We start from the raw sequence: 14,948 nt of genomic DNA, 5'->3' as shown, positions 1-14,948 counted from the left end.
GAATTTGCCTATCTCCCTGATAAAGGGCTCTCCAAAAAGACCCCCTTAGGCCACAGGTCCAGACTCCGAATCAGCTAAGTCTCCAAGCTTGGGATCAACCTTGATAAGGAGGCTTCTGCACCTCTCGGTAGAGAGTGCGCAGTTGGCGTTTCCAAGGAAGACCACCACGCGTTGGGCCCAGGCAGAGAGGTTCTCAGGCGAAATAAGAGACCCCGAATGCTTGGCCTCCTTGGCCATATCTAGAATCTTAGTAATGGGGCCTAGGGCATCGAGGAGCTTGTCCTGGCAAGCCCGCCAGGACCTATCAATACTCCTCTTAGGGTCTTTAATGAACTTTTGGAGTAAGGTGGCCATGCGCTGGTCAATCTCTGGTGTAGCCACCACCTTCCCTACCAGCATAGGCCGTGGGCACTCCGCCCTCAGGCAGCTCGTGGCTGCAGCCTCTAACGGCCAGAGAATCCTACTGGCATTACACTGGGCCCCTTTCTCGGATGGGGCCCAGTCCAAGGAGTGGGGTGAAGGACATCATCTGGATCCCACATGCCGGCTCAAAGGTTCTGGGGATCGGGAACCGGATCCGGGTGCATCAGAAGCCAGGGGCAGGATGGGCCAGGCTCATCATCCGCATCCCCGGTATCATCATCCCCTAGGGGCGCTGAGTACACTTGCGAGTTCTTGCTAGCCAAGAACGCCTGCTTAAGGTGGGCAAAAGCATCCGGATCCACCCCGGAATCTTTAGGCCGCTTGGACGGCAGGGGCTGAGGGTCGGCGGGGGCACCGACGCCGTCACCAGACGAAGGAGCAGGAAAGGTCTGGGAAGCCCTGGTCAGCATGGCACAAGCTTGCTCAATACGGCAAGATAGGCGCTTCTCTACAGGAGCGATGGCCTGCTCTACCGCCTTGTAAATAGAGTTGTCCACGTTATTATAGATATCCTCATCCCACTGAAGGGAAGTGAGGGGATCCTCCTCCCACTCATCGTCCTGGAAGGGCTCCTCCTGGTACTCAGCCATTAAGCAGGAAGGTATAGCGCCTAGCAGGGAGTGGAAAATTAGAGAGGGGTAACCTCAAAGTAAGGGGGGCTGGGTCTCAACCTAATGGCAGGTGAGCAAGCTCACAATTCTAAAGGGCAGAGTCCTGGGACAAACAGCCCGCTGCAACAGAATCTGAGGGCAGCCTTCCAGAAAAAAATGTCCCAATACAGACTCCCCACTAGGAGCGTAATAAGGCCTACAAAGACGGACCCCCAACAAGGTAGAACAAAGCTGACAAACACTCTGCCTAATGGCAGATACTGACTTGTGCCACACGAAAGCGTTCAGTGGCGTAATAAATCAAAAAATACTGTCAGTGCCAGCCTACAGACCGTAAGGCATACTAGCAGGCAAGGCTCCGGGTAGCACGCGTCTCCGATGAGCTATGCGCGGAATGCGCTGAATCTCGGAGATGCGCCAAACGAGAGGACGCGTTTCAGCAATCTCTGGCGGCGGGAGGAAGGCGCCACGAGCTGCACCATTAAAGAAAAAATGGCCGTGAGGGAAACCGAAGATTCCCACAGCTGGACGAGCCCACCGAGTAGCGGACGGCTACAACAAGGAAAAAATGAGGAACAAATCACAAAGCCTTTGAAAACAAAGCAAAATCAGCAGAAACAAAGCGGCACCATCGAGCTCGGCGCCGAGGCCCCGAAATGGCGCGAACAAGGTAAGTGTTGGAATAATTACTGCCACACACGACAGTGAAGTAGAGCAGCTTTATTCACGTCTTGGTCTCTCCGCTGCCAGCCTCACACAACGTTCTAACACGAACGCCCCACCAACATTCCATGGGCCAGTTTAACAGTACACCAAGGGGAAGGGGTGATTGGGGCATACCACAACTCAAGTGAAATAACTAAGGGATATTACAACACATCTCCCTCTGTAAGGAATAAACAACAGTTGAAGAACAATCCTCCGGGGGAGGAAAAGTATACTGACATAGCTCTATTTTACATACTCCTTTTGCCAACCTGGTGGCTGACGCACCCTGGTTTCTCTGGCTGCTTGAACATCCGGTAGAGCTATTGTTCACCCTCTGCATTCTCACTGGTTTGGAGAAGGAGGACACTTTCGCACGTCCTATAACAGGTCTTTTGACTACTACCCATTGTCCAACATGGAACTTCCTGCTAGTGGTACCCCACTTCTGGTCGTACCTGGTTTTATACTCCACTTGATGTAGATCCACCTTTTCTCTCACAGAGTCTCTATCCACCCACACCGGAACACCACCATTTAAGTAGTTTGGGTTGAGCTTAGATCCTGGATTCCTCCCTTTAAGGGATACAAAAGGAGATATTCCTGTCACTGCATTAGGGAAAGAATGATAAGACCATAGTGTTTTCGTTACTGCTTCCTCAACAGGTTCATGCATTGTAACAGCCATTTGAATAGAGTTCTTCAACATTCTATTTGCCCTTTCTACCATTACATTTCCCCCACCGGAATGAGTGGTGCTTTGTGTATTACCTTGGATTTGTCACACCTTCCACATGCCTCACAGTCCTTTACAGTGATTTCCACCAACCCATCCATCTTAGGGAACCAATAATGTTGTTTGATTTTACTCTTGGTCATGCTTCTCCCTGGATGACCTTCATGTGCCAATGCTATAATCCTATCCTTCATGTTGCCGGGAGGAATGACGTTATTTCCTCTGCACACTTGACCATTCATGTTAGACAACTCATTTCTCACTGCCCAATATGGTTTGAGGTTTACTGATAGCTCACTGTTATGCTCAGGCCACCCTTTCTCAATCAATCTCCTCAATTCCCTTAACACCTGGTCTTTTTGAGATTCTCTCTCCCACTCCTCTTTACTAATGGCCGGGTGTTCTACTGCTAGAATAACCTCTTCTGGTGGGCTGCACAAGTTGTCCTCACCCTGTACCGGCAATCTTGACATGCAGTCTGCTATAGTGTTCTTCTCACCGGCCACATAACACATGGTGAAATTGTAACCTTGCAATGCCAAGACCCATTTAGAAATGCGTGGAGTGGCCCTCTTGATGTTCGTTGTGGAGAATAAAGGAATTAGTGGCTTGTGGTTGGTCCTCAGGGTAAAGGGGATTCCCCACAGAAAGAACTTAAAATGATTTATAGCCCAATAGCACGCTAAGGCTTCTCTTTCCATGGTTGAGTAATTAGACTCTGGGACCTTCAACGCCCTGGAAGCAAAAGCAATTATTCTCTTACATCCACCAACCATTTGAGTGAGGGATGCTCCCAAGCCTTTACTGCTAGCGTCAGTAGTCAGTGTGGTTTTTTCATTGGGATCAAACATCCCTAAGGTGGGTGCCTTGGCAATGGCTGACTTTACATATTTGAATTCTTCTTGGCACTCAGAACCTCACACAAAGGTGCTACCCTTCTTCAATAGTTCCCTCATTGAGCATGCGTGACTTGAAAAGTTTTCAATGAATTTGGTCATGTACTCCACCAAACCCAGGAAGGATCTCAGCTCATCTTTGTTAGAGGGTGCAGGAGCTAACATCACTGCATCCACCAGGCTAGTTTTCGGCTTGATTCCCTCTCCTGAAATGGTGTGCCCTAAGTAAGTCACAGTCCTCACCCCTATCTTGCACTTGTCATTTTGGGTAGTAAAGCCTGCTTTACTCAAGTTGCTCAAAACCTCTCTCAAGTTCTTGTTATGCTCACTTTCTGAGTCTCCATAAATTAGTATATCGTCCTGGAAGCACAAGACTTTTCCTAGACCCTCTAATATGTGCTGCATAATTCGTTGGAACACGGCAGCCGCAGATGCCAATCCAAATGGCGTACGATTGTATTGGTATGCTCCAGAGGGCGTAATAAAAGAAGTCAGGCTTTTAGACTCCGGATGAAGGGTGACCTGGTGGTAAGCTGCCGAGAGGTCTAAAACTCTGAAGAATTTTGCACCTTGTAACACGCTAAGCATCTCATTCATTCTGGGGAGAGGATGCCTCTCCACCCAGATGTTTGCATTGAGGTCCCTGAGATCCACACACAGACGAATCCCTTTGCCACCTCCTTTTGAAGCTACTACAATGGGGGTGAGCCACTCTGAGCTCTCAATTTTTTCAATCACTCCAATTGACTCCAACTTCTCTAGTTCACTTTTCAGAGAATCTCTCATCACTAACGGTACAGACCTTGTTTTATGTACAGTGGGCTTGCAATGCTTCTTCAACTTTATCTTATGGAGGAAACCCTTTAGCAGTCCTAACTCATTTGAAAATACCTTGGGGAAGTCCTCACACACTTCTGTACCTACGCTTGGTTGTTCCACCAAGTACACTGGCTCAGAGGCATTGGGATCTAACTTGATGCCAAGGTCTTTTTGATGTTTCCACCCCAATAAACACGATCACTTCTTGGTTAAATATACTTTGCCCACAGTGACTCTATCCTTGCTCCCTTCCCCTCCTCAAGCGCCTTGAGACCCTCTGGGTATGTAGTGCGCTATATAAATCTCCGACTTGACTTGACTTGACTTGATGTGCATAATGACCATTCCTACCAAGGGTATGGTGTCATGGTTGTATCCACCTGGGTTAATGTCTGGAGGTAATAGCTCATATTCTTTGTCAACAGACCTTGCCTTAAATGTGGTCTCATTTATGAGTGTATAAGGTGAACAAGAATCAGCATATACATTATAAGGTACATTGTCAAGCCAAATCTCACACTCGGGGTAATTACACTCAGAGCTCTCAAGAAGCTCATTCACCTGGAATACAATGTCACCTCTGGGTTCTTCTTCATCAAAAATAACATGGGCCACATTTTTTCATTTCATGACACACCTTGGTATAATGTCCCCGTTTGTTACACTTTCTACATATAACACTCCTTGCTGGACACCTCACATTATTTGCTAGATGGTTAGGATTGCCACAACGGAAACATTTTAACTTTTGGGTTTCAGCCTTTTGAACAGAACTTCCCATTGATACACTTTTGCTTTTGTCATGCTTTGCAGATACCTTCAGTATTTCATCATCACGCACTTGTTTTTACTTCAACAGCATCCTTCATCTCACTCATGCAGAAGGCTGCGTGCTCAATACTTTTGGCTATATCCACAGCCTGTTTCAAATCTGGGGCATCTGCTAACAGCTTTTCTTGTATCTTTTTATCTGATGTACATCTAACCAATTGGTCTCTGATCAGAGAATCAGTAAGGTTTCCAAAATCACAAGTGGAAGAAAGGCCTCTAAGTACTGCTATATAATTTACCACTCTCTCATACTTTCCTTGAGAACTTGAGAAGAACTTGTGTCTCTCCAACCCCACATTAATTTTCTTCCCAAACTGAGCATCTAGTTTCATTAAAGGAACTTGATATACATCAGGTGGAGCATCACCCTCTGCACTTCCACTGCTGCTATCGCTAGCAATGTCAGGTAAATTGTCATATATCTCTCTAGCATGCTTTCCTAAATTATGTAGCAATATGTGTAGCTTTCTCACAGATGAGAATCTATCACCACCAATAGCTATTAAATAGGATTCAAATATCCTTAAACAATTCTTCCAGGGAGTGAGGGGTACCCCGTACTCATTTAGGAAGGGAGGTGGTTGGGACATTGACATCGCAGTTGCCATAAATTGAGTTAAAATTGGAGCAACGCTGACAATATGTATTTAAGTAGGGATAGTGAAGAAAAGTGGCAATAAAGGTACGCCTTCTTCAGCTTTTACAGACTCAATTACTTACATACAATAACTCTTAAATTCACAAAATTTGTGGGGAACCAAGAAAATTACATTCCTTTTTACACTTCCACAACCTTCACAGGATTGCAAGAATACAGGCTGAAAATGTTTACTTTGAATTAAATACTTAGCTTATCAGCGCACTCAGTTTCCAATGTCAATGTCAAAACACTCCACCTAAAGTCCTCCAACAAGCTGTGCCTATCAGCGTGATATATCAGGGATGTGCATCCTGACAGGCTTCCTGCGTTTAGCTGTGCCTGTCAGTGTGTTTTTATTTATTATTTTTCAACACCAATAGGCTTCCTTTCAGCTGTGCCTATCAGCGTGATCAATCATACAAAGCCTCCACCTCAAATGTGCCCAAGCTCTCTCCTCGGTCGGATGCTTCCTTGGTTACACGCACCTCACCATCCGTGGGTCGAGATATTCTCAGTGTGCCCTCTCCTGGCTGGAATGCACTCGCACACTCTCCTAGCCTCACTATGCGCAGCTGACTGGACACCGAGGAACGCCTGGCTGTCAACCGCTGACTGACTTCGTGCGTCGAGATATTCTTGGTGTGCCCTCTCCTGGCTGAAATGCACTCGCACACGCTCATATGCTTCACTGTGCGCAAAGGACGGAACTCCGAGGTACACCTGGCTGTCAACCGCTGACAGAGTTCACACGCGTTCAAATAAGGCACTTTCCCTCATAAAGCCTCACCGCAACACAACTGGCTCACTTCAGGGGAAAATAGAACGCCTCCTCAATGCTTGGATTCCACTTTACATTATCATCATCACAAGCCGTGATAAACGTCGCGCTCACGTTTCACAGACTTTCTCAGCTGAGTACTTCGCCCTCGCAGCCGCTTCTCAATAATGTCTATAGGCTGACACTTCACGAAGCGAGGTGATAAGCGCAACGCGGACGCGTTCACATATACGCACTGCGTTCTTAAGCTTAGTCTCTGACAGTATTCGCTGGCGAGTTCATTCAAGCGCTGTCATTTTCAGTGCGACTCACGGTTATCTTCATAAACGAAGCGAGACGATAAGCGCAACGCGGATGCGTTTATATATACGCACTGCATTCTTAAGCTTACTCTCTAACTGTTTTTGCTTGCAAGTTAATTCATGCGCTATTAATTTCAGTGCGACTCACGGTTATCTTCATAAACGGTGTCTCGGCTTTCCGGAAGCGCTGTAGAAACGTGGGAAGACCAGGACCTGCCCCCCGCGCAGCCCTGTCGCCAATTTGTTGGAACAATTACTGCCACACACGACAGTGAAGTAGAGCAGCTTTATTCACGTCTTGGTCTCTCCGCTGCCAGCCTCACACAACGTTCTAACACGAACGCCCCACCAACATTCCATGGGCCAGTTTAACAGTACACCAAGGGGAAGGGGTGATTGGGGCATACCACAACTCAAGTGAAATAACTAAGGGATATTACAACAGTAAGCACAGCAGATACTGCCAAGCACACGCGAAAACGCTTCAACAAGGGCAATACAGCACCAGGCTAACAATTCCCAATAATAATAACAGTACAAAAGGCCCAACAAAGCATGCCATAAGGAGAGGCAAAAAAGGGCAACACTTATCTGGCTGCAGCAGTGAAGAAAGAGAGAGAGTAGAGAGGGACAGAGGACTACATACTCATGGGAGCCTCGTGATTGGTGCATTGGAAGTGGACTATCTGCCCATGGACACACTCTCTTGTTTGTCTGTTATTCTCTATGATTCATGGGAATGTTGGTTTTGTTTTACTTTAAATGGCTGCTGTGAATAAAGTGAAGAAAGTAATGCATAATCCTCGCCTCCGGTCCTGACATAGAATTCCAGGGTGGAGTGGACTTATGTGCGAGTATACCGATTTCAATTTTTTTTTCCAACTAGTGTAGCCCGCACATAAATCTAGCCACCTTGAAATCGGGACCTCAATGTGTTCCTTTGTGTATTACATATGCAAATCCACGCCTGCTACAAACTTACTATGATTTATTTTATTGTTTATAGTTTGCTTTAGTAACCAACTTATATCTTTCTGATCCAAGAAACAAACTATCAGTGGGACAATAGGTTATCCTTAGCACACAGTATCTTCTTAATTTGTGTCACACCATGTCTGCATATGAACAAACCCTGGAGAGCTGCAGCAACATGAGTTTTTAGTATATCCAATAAGAAAGTAAATAAGCAGTCACCCATTTTTTTGTATGCAAATACAACTCAATAATATAACAATAATGAGCGGATAAATTGATTAATTAGTATACAATAGGTTGTTGTTACTTGTCGCTTATTGTAAGGGGTATACATTGCATGTTATGTTATGTTATGTTATGTTATGTTACATTAGCACACTCTTTGCCCTGGTGACTGCCAAAGGAACGAGGCACAGAACTTCACAAATAGCTAGCTGCTCGATTCTGGCAGATGTTTTAAATACTGCCAATTACTGTTTCAAATTAAATTGTATTTTACATGCAAATCTAGATTACAAATGAATACTAATGAATCTGGGAAACTGACAGGCTCATTTAGTGTCCTATGGAAATTTGAGAAATGTGTGACAGCCCAATTACAGCACATTTCTCAGTTTCTGCATCATTGGTGACATGATAAAGTTGTTGCGTGATCAGACCAGGGTGATGCAACATCACAGCATGGATTTTCTTATCAATATCTCTCCCGAAAAATGCTTTTCGGATTGGATGGTGCCCTGCGTGGTGAAACAGACTGGCACTCATGCCCTGAGCGACCACGCTGCATGCTACCGGGTATTCTGAACTCCTATTGGGCCACTAACAGGACAATCCTGCTGGGTGCTGAGGCCTGGATTTTTTTGTTACCCTTTCTGAGATCCAGAGATGGGCTACGTGTAAGGAGGGATGCTCCAGACTGACATCTGTGCCGTGGGAACTTTCATTTGGTGGTGTTTTCAACCTACCTTTTTTGTCATTCACATAAAGCTGAACAAACTTTTTTTCCTCTTTGGTTGAGTGTAGTGCCTACTGGCCCCATTGGAGTGAACTTTGACTTGAATGTAATACTCAGAACCTTCATTGACATAGTGTGTTTATGTGTGGGGGTAAATGGTGTTGGTAGAAGGACTCCATGTTGTAAATGTGAGTGTGACTGCAGAGACCAGCAGAACCCATTTTAGATTCAACACTGGAGTCAAGCTATCCTGGCTGAAGACGGCTGATAGCCAGAAACCGGTCCTAGGATGCTTGATTCCGGTCCAGAAAAGAAATGGCTTGGCAATTCGGGCTGGACTGTTCCCATGTGGCACAGGGTCAAGGCTGATTTGCATATGGCCTTGCCTGAACTGGGGTGGTGTGGAGTGCAAAAAAACGATGGATTTAGGCCCAGATCTCTGTACTGGGGTGAATGTATGACATTGTTCTGCATTCTGTCCATCACCTGTTGTTTTTGCATTTGTCACCCGAGTGGGACGGGTATGCTCAGACGTGAGTCCTGTCCTCTCCATGCCACTGGAATCAAGCTATCCAGGCTGATGAGGGCTGAAATTCCGAAACCGGTCCTTGAATGCTTGTTTCCAGTCCAGGGAGGACCTGGCTTGGCAGTTCGGGCTGGAGTGTTCCCTAGGGGCACAGGGTCAAGACTGATTTGCATATGGATGGGTTCAAACTGGAAAGGCATGGTGAGCAAAAAAAGCGATGGATTTAGGCCCAGATCTCTGTACTGGGGTGAATGTATGACATTGTTCGGCATTATGTCCATCACCTGCTGTTTTTGCATTTATCACCCCGAGTGGGACGGGTATGCTCAGACGTGAGTCCCGTGCTCTCCATGCCACTGGAATCAAGCTATCCAGGCTGATGAGGGCTGAAAGCCCGAAACCGGTCCTTGGATGCTTGTTTCCAGTCCAGGGAGGACTTGGCTTGGCAGTTCGGGCTGGACTGTTCCCATGGGGTACAGGGTCAAGACTGATTTGCATATGGCTGGGTTCAAACTGGAAAGGCACGGTGAGCAAAAAAATGATGGATTTAGGCCCAGATCTCTGTACTGGGGTGAATGTATGACATTGTTCTGCATTCTTTCCATCACCTGTTGCTTTTGCATTTGTCACCCCGAGTGGGAAGGGTATGCTCAGACGTGAGTCCCGTGCTCTCCATGCCACTGGAATCAAGCTATCCAGGCTGATGAGGGCTGGCAGTTCAGGCTGGACTGTTTCCATGGGGTACAGGGTCAATACTGATTTGCATATGGCTGGGTTCAAACTGGAATGGCATGGCAAGCAAAAAACAATGCACTTAGGCCCAGATCTCTGTACTGGGGTGAATGTATGACATTTGTTCTGCATTCTGTCCATCACCTGTTGTTTTTGCATTCATAATTTTAAAGCACGACAAATGACCAAGGGCTTCTAGAACACTACCATCTCAAATGAAGAAATGCTGAAATTAAAGAGGCTACAAGGGAAGTGAGAAGAAACATGTTTTAACGAGCTTCCTGAAAGTCAAAAGATTCGGCTGGCTCCTAAGGTGCCAGGGAGGCTGGTTCCAGAGCTTGTAGGTGGAATGAACGAAGCTTCAGTCATCCCATGTGGCTGTGTACATCCTGGGCCTGACTGTTTTGGACTATGCAAACCAAAGGCATCTTCAGAGGGGATGCCAAGAGAATTTATTTTTTAAATAAACTGGGCCAGTGAGATGGAGCACTCTGTGTGCAGTACATAGCGCTTTTAAACCAACTCTCTTTTTAATCAGAAGCCAGTGAAGCTCCTCTGGAGCTTTTGAGACAGAGTCAAATTTCCTGATGTTTTTAATGATCGCTGTGGCTGCGTTCTGCAATTTCTTAAGGGAGCCCAAATATAGGGATTACAGAAATGCAGTTTCGATAAAAACTAGGGCAATCATGACTGTTTTCTCCAAGTCTTGCAGGATGAAGAACATAACTTTTTTTCAGTTTTCAACTGGTAAAAGCAAGTAGAAAGAAAGAAGTGTGTTGGTCTGTTCTGTGAAAGCGAGTTTGAAGTTAAAAAATGTACTCCAAGTTTTCTCACTTTGGGAATTGGGTCAGGAAGAGGTCCTAGAGTTTGTGGCCACCAGATATCACTCTAGAAGGGGGTGTCTCTACCGAAAAGGAGGCAGTGGCTACTCACAGCTTACCACTGCTTGCATACCTATGAGTCACCTCTTTGCTGTTGCCAGAGATGGACAAAACTATTTGTGTGTCATCTGCATTGCAGATGTTTGAGAAACCGAAGGATCTTATATGTTGAGAGAGGGGGGCCACATAAATATTAAATAGGGTTGGGCTGAGTGAGGACCTTTGTGGGACACGATACGGCAAAGAAAAAGGATTGGAGATTAAATCTCCTAAAGAGACTGGCTGCTCTCTTTCTGAGAGGAAGGGGTACAGGAGATTGTGTGCAAGGCCACCGATTCCTATCTCCACTATTCCTTGCTTCAGGACAGAGTGGCTCACCATATCAAAGGCTGCGGACAGGTCCAATAGTACCACCACAGCCTTACCTCCCTTGTACATAATGTACCAGATTTCTTCTGTGACTACTAGCAGTGCCGACTCAGTACTGTGAGCCTTCCAGAGGCCAAATTGGGCTCCAACCAGAATCTCATTCTGATCGAGATAGTCTGAGAGGGAAATATTCAAATGTTTCTCCAAAGAATTTTTCTGGTAGGGAGAGGCATGATATGGGCAGTTGTTCTTCTCTTCATTGGGATTCAGTGTGAGTTTTTTTTAGCAGTGGCAATGTAGAGACTTTTTTCCGTTCTAATGGGAAAATGCAAGTGATACTTCCTGGAGGAATATGGGAGGGCATGGGTCTGATGGGGCACCTGATTTTGGCTATTTGCTTAAATCTGACACGCTTTCTGTAGTTTGAGATGGAAAATTAAGGAGCATCGGATAGTTCCGCTACACAGGCTCGTTCACCAGCATCATAGCTGATGGAACCTGCGGTCACATCAAAGCCAGTGTACAGGCTCAACCTTAGGTTTTTTTTTATCTGCCAGACTGTTGCAGAGATTTTAGCAGGGGTTTAAGGAGCTATTAGACGATGGACAGGCTAATTCCTGAACCTTCTTAAAGAGCTCTCTAGACAAGTTCTTCGCTCTAATAATTTTGTTGGTGTAAAAATGTATCTTTTCATCCCTGATCACGCTTTTTAAAATATTGAACCAGCTGTTTATATTTCGTTTTCTTGCCTATGGAGTAATTAATCCTCCAGACTCTCTCCTGTTTCCTACAGTTCTTTCTGATTTCCCTGAGCTTGGAGAAAAACCATGGGGCTGTCGAGTTTGTCCTTAAACATTTGATGGATTTGATGGGGGACAGTTTTTGTGCTGCTAGATTAATCCACTACTCATAGCGGGCAGCGGCTATGTTGGGGTCACCCATCAAAGTTAGTGGGGAGGATTGTAGGATCTCAATAAGCTCACCCCTATTGATTTTATTCCAAGTCCACAATAGCTTGGCTTGACCTGGGTAATTAGTCACGGTTTGGCCCATTGTAATTTGGTGTTGAACCCCACTGCCGTATGGTCAGACCAAGTGAGGGAAAGAATGTCTTCCAGTTGTAAATCTGGTTGGCTAGTAAAAATGCCATTCAGAGTGTCTGGCTAGGGTAATGAGGCTATGACATCCAAAAGATTCATGGGAGGCTGTAGTGGAGTTTAATATTCTGCTTTATTAATGTACAGCAGGAGAGTGCCAGGCGTCCTGTGCTCTCCGATAACCTTCACTCTCTGCGCACTCAAAATGGCCGCCGCGCGCTGTGTCATCACGCAGCGCTCGGCAACTAGAGCACGACTCTACATATCTCCCTCCTTTTGCATTTATATGGAAAACATACTGTCTCTTAACTAAAGATATTATTAGGCCTGGGCGGTAAATTCCATTCGGCTCGCGGAATTTGCGGAATTTAGGTCATTTTGCGTTCCGCGGAGAACGCAAAATTGCCCAAAATTCTGCGTTCCGCGACTTCGTGAAATTTTGTGCTTGTTCGCGTTCTCAAATGCGTGTTCCCGAGATATTTTTCCCCGAGCACGCAAACAGCGATTGTGAACAGTAAAATACATTGCGAACAAGCAATTCCGGGTGTTCGTGAAAGTTCTGCATGTTTGCGAAGATTTATTACCGTTTCGCTGAGATTTGCGTAACGCGATTACGCAAATTCCACCCACCCCAAGATATTATCTCCCCTGTCCTAGTTCAAAGTCTCGGAATCTGGCAGGCTGCACCACAGCTCTGCCTGCCCGTGTACGCCTTACCGGAGTGGTGGATGTATTCCTGGGGCTGTTCTCTGCCGGGTTCGACACCTTGTCCCCACTTCACAAGGACTTTCTCTCCTCGGAGCTCACCCTCCTCTTACGGATGTTCTCCTGTCATGAGGTTGTCTCCCTTTTCGAACTCCAAGCTACTCACTCCTGCCCCCGGATTTACTTCTCTTTCGTGGGGTGTCTCCTCAACTTCCGGTGGGGCTTGTGATGTCCTCTCGTTTTCCTCATTGGTCCATTGTAAAATCTTATTACATTTGGACATGCGGTCTTGGGACCAGACATTTCCATCACTGAGCAAAGCTGCTCTGTCTTATACCTCCTTTACCTGCAGGGGTTGGCTGTATTTATTGTCCCCTTTCTTCCTTAGCATGGCCCGTTTGACTCTGACCCATTCCCCTCTCTCAAGGGCAGCTTCCTTCACATTCCTTCTCCGGTTGTAATGTTCAGTGTTTATCCTTTGGGCCGTCTCTAAGTTATGCTGCACCACCACCGGGGGCCATTTACTAGTGACTGTCTTTTCCTTCCACGCTAGGTTATCCTTGGTAAAAGGGTCACGCCCTCTCAGGATCTGGAAGGGTCTATACCAGGTGCTCGTGGGTGTAATGCGGTAGGCCCACAGCATACTCTGGACCTCCTTTTCCCAGTCCTTGCCCATTGTGATGGCCGCTTGTACAAATCCCATTATGACCATATTAAACTGCTCCACTTGACCGTTGCCAGCCGGGTGGTATATGGAGGTGTGTTTGGTCTTGATCCCATTTCTCTCCATGTACTTGTACCACTTTTCCGAGGTGAATTGTGGCCCATTGTCCCTCAAGATGGATCTGGGAAAACCTTCCCTGAGGAATGTGGCCGTAAGGAACCTAAGAACTGTTTCTGTGTCCATCTCTTCCTGTATGTGCACTTCTGGCCACTTCGAATACCTATCAATGCGGACACACATGTATTTAGGCGTGCCCTGGGTGTCCAATATAGGCCTCAGAATGTCTATAACACTTCCTCCCAGGTATTCATAGGGCTGGCAAACTTTCTTAAAGCTGGTCTTAGGGGTGTCAGAGTCTTATCCGCTCTTTGGCACTGGTCGCACTCCCTTTCATGTCTCTCCACTTGGATGTCCATTCCAGGCCACCAGTACATTTGTTTCGTTTTCATCTTCGTCTTCACAATTCCCAGGTGCCCCTCGTGTAGTACTGCTAATAGGTGAGGTATCAACGTCGTCGGCGGGACTACTTTGTCTCCTCTGTACTGGAATATCCTCTTATCTCCTATGGATAGCTCTTCCCGCATCTCGTAAAATTTCCTGAGTGCCGATCGTAGGTGTTTCTTTTCTGGCCTTCCCTGTAGTAGATATTCTTTAACCTCTCCTATGTCCGGGTCTTCTCCATACGCTTTCGTCCATTCCTGGCCACTTATCACTCTCTCTGGATCCTCTGTAAAAGCTACCAGGACTTCACTCTCGCCCACACCAATGGAGGCTTCCTCCATCGCCGAGGCTCTACTAAGGTAGTCGGCAACCTTATTTCTTGCCCCTGGGATGTATTCCACATCGTACCTGTATTCTAACAGCTTCAACGTCACCTTGGCGATGAGGTGAGTAGCGCTGGCATGACCATTCGACGTGAGAACTCTGACCAATGGTTTGTGATCAGTCTTTAGCTTGAACCTCGTGCCCTATAGGAATTGGCGGAACTTCCCTATGGCCCACACTACCGCCAGCATCTCCTTCTCTATTACACTGAATTTCTGTTCAGTAGGAGATACGACCTAGATGCAAAGCTGAGTGTCTCCATTCTTCCATCCTTCCTTTCCTGAATAAGGACTGCACCCAGTCCTTTTTCGCTGGCCTCAGTCATCAACAACGACCACCCTTGAGGGTCGTATCCTTGAAGGAGTACCGCCTTGCTGATGTTGTCTTTTATTGTATCAAATTCCTTTTGCGTCTCTTC

Source organism: Lissotriton vulgaris, chromosome 8 (assembly GCF_964263255.1).
Source record: "Lissotriton vulgaris chromosome 8, aLisVul1.2, whole genome shotgun sequence".
Lineage (NCBI taxonomy): Eukaryota > Metazoa > Chordata > Amphibia > Caudata > Salamandridae > Lissotriton > Lissotriton vulgaris.
Note: the sequence above shows the minus strand (reverse complement) of the source record.